Below are 3,078 nucleotides of genomic sequence, written 5' to 3'. Positions count from 1 at the left end.
CAAAATCAAAATTAAGTAAAATCAAAATCATCACGTTATGCAACATATATATATGTATATGTGTATATATATATGTTTAACTCGGTCTTTGAGGACTCCAAAATGGCCGATATATATTATGTATATATAGGTACTACTCAACGTCCTGAGGTATATAACACTAAGTTTTTGAGTCTATTTTTTTGTATTTCAGTGATATTTTGGATTTTTATGATATAGTCCGACTTTGAGGACATCTGATATATATAGCTCTTACCATCTCAAAAATCTACATGTTATACATCGACTTCGGGGACATGTGCGATATATATCTGACTTTGGGGACATATTGCACGCCTCGAAAGCGAAGCGGCGAGGTTGTGCTTTATAACGGACCTCTCAAGGTCACTTGACTTTTCCTCATTAAACTATATATATCATTTTTATGTCACACTCACACGTTATACGAAGCACATTAACCTAAAGAGGAAACACTAATTAATAAGACTGATACTTTCATTAAGTTGTCCGATACGTATTATAATAAAAAAAAGTTCAATAAAAAATATGTATCGTGGACGTCAGTTAGTCTGTAGTCCAAAAAATGTCTGTGGCACGGATATCTCGTGAACGGCTTGACAAAATGACTTTATTTTTTTTTCACCGTCTTCAGAATCATGCAAAGAAGGTTCTTTTCGAAAATCACTACTGTAGTCCTTCTCGTTTTTTTTATAATAATTAATTTCTGTTAAAACCGGCACTATTCCATGTAAACAACCACACACTGCAGCCATTTTTTTGCACGCCTCGAACGCGTTTGTAACTTTTTGACTGTCATTTTACTGTATATTTACCATGGCAATTTCTATGGAAAAAAAACGCGGGTAGTTCGAATTTTTTATTTTAATCAGTACAGTTTTTTGTGATTTGTTACTCTGTACAGAATAAAATGAGTAAATATATAATTATGTGAAAATACTAAACTACTAATTGACGAAAATAATTGATAAACAAATTGATAAATTTTTACAACCATGTGAAATGTGCTGTCATTCGAAGGTAAGTAGATGAGAAAGTAACTATTAAGTTGTTTGCAATAAAATTGAAGAAAATCAAAGGTAACTCCAAGAACTCCAAATTGACAGCAAGTTGGGGTCAACTAACTTACGCGCCAACTTTGTTGAACCCATATAATCAACATGACGTGCACTAATAGGTCTGCCTGTTGAAGACAAACTAGCAAAAAATGTTGCCTGGAAGTTGTGGAAAAAAAATTGATGACCAAAAGGTGCTTTCAATTTATCTAAGCAAAAATTGTGGAATAGTTGACGTCAACTTATCGAATATTATCTTTTTGTAGTTAACTTGACATAAAATTGCATCAAATTCATTTTATCGTCTATTTACGATTGTAGATTTCGGATAAATAAAATTCTAGGTTTGCAAATGCGGTGCAGATGTTCCTTTAATTAGACAAAAAATATATAGAATTTTCGGTTGTTGAGTTTTCTGTGCAAGATGAGTGTAAAATGCTGTCAAAATTGAGAAAAAGTTGACCGTACAACTTACTGTTCGATTCTGACTGCAGATTCTAGTCAAATTGAGTTTCCAAGTTGACGACAGTTTGCAGCTACCCTGACCCTAATAGCCACTTTAGCTCGAAATTGACGGTAATTTGATGTTGAAATTACCTGAAATCTGCTGCCCGAATTTGCCGACAATTTCACAGCAAAAGTTGAAAATAAACATTTACGGTTAATTTTTCTTCACTTTCAAGATAACTTTTTACGAAAAAAAAAATCGGTCATGTTCATTCTAACCATTTCAGAAGGTGAGCAATTTTATACATAAATGTATATATTTTATACATAATATATAAAACTGTCTACAATTTGACGGTAAAAATATACTAAAAAAATTTTTAAGTCAAATTCACAACTTGAATTCAATTTGACTACAAGTGTTACTGTCAGACAATGACGTTAAGTTGATTGAAAGTTTCACTTCAAATTGACAGCAAGTTTTTCTGTCAAGTTACATTCAAGCTACATCCGTATTCTGAAGCCAACTTAAAGGAAAGTATTATCCAGCCAAGCTTGCCGGAAACTTTCTCGTTAAGTTATCCGAAGTAGATAAACAGGGATGTTTCACAGACCACAACAGGGATCTGCAATACCCTCATGGATAAGTGGGGGTTTGGGGGAATTTTCCATACCAACAGTTGAGATAGGGTACGCTAGTGGCGCTTTCTGTTGATCTTCTAGGGTGGTATCCGAGAGAGGGCGCTTGTGGCATGTTTCCTAGTAGATTTGGGGGGCTTGAGGGAAGGGGGATTTGGGATTGGGGGAGGGGATATGAGATTGATACTGTAGGATCGGGGCCTGGAGTATGAGGTGGGGGTATGGGATTGATATGGTTCATGAATAAGGATATAGAGGGCGTTGGAGTGGGGGTATTTTTTAAATTTAGGTGGGAAAAATGACGTATGTTGTTATTGTTTAAATGTTTTTAAGATTAAAGTTTAAGGTATGCGGAAGGGTGGGGATATTTTTATAACAAATGACGCATTTTTTTACTTATTAATATGTGTATACCTTATCTTATCTTCAGCAACTTTCACTTTTATTTTGTTATAAACAAATGAGTCAATTTTTTCTGAAAATTTACACTTTTATCTATTTTCCCCCATTTTTCTACCAAAATCGTAGTGGAGATTCGTATTATAAAACCTCGATTTATCCGAGAAGTCAGTACAGTACAGTATACGTTTTTGTGTGTTAAGTTAGTGGTTAAATGTGTTTAACTCGATCGTTCCCTATCTGTGCTTATGGCTAAGTATAGTAATCTAATTTTTGAGTTATTTGTTCGACATCCATTCTTTTTGGATTGGTTTAGAGCTCAAGCTACATGCCCAGATGCAATCAATAGAATCGATCGCTTAATAGAAATAGTAAATCTAATAAGAAAATTGGAAAAGTTTCAAAATCGCATGATCAATAAATAAAAACAATGGAGCTAATAATCGACTTTGTTGGATTTGAAATGCCGAATTGTGCATTTGTTGGGAAGGAGCTGTGTATTATTGATATAAATAATACT

Source organism: Microplitis mediator, unplaced genomic scaffold (genome assembly GCF_029852145.1).
Source record: "Microplitis mediator isolate UGA2020A unplaced genomic scaffold, iyMicMedi2.1 ctg00000139.1, whole genome shotgun sequence".
Classification (NCBI taxonomy): Eukaryota; Metazoa; Arthropoda; class Insecta; order Hymenoptera; family Braconidae; genus Microplitis; species Microplitis mediator.
The sequence above is the reverse complement of the archived record's forward strand: the minus strand, read 5'-3'. Positions refer to the sequence as shown.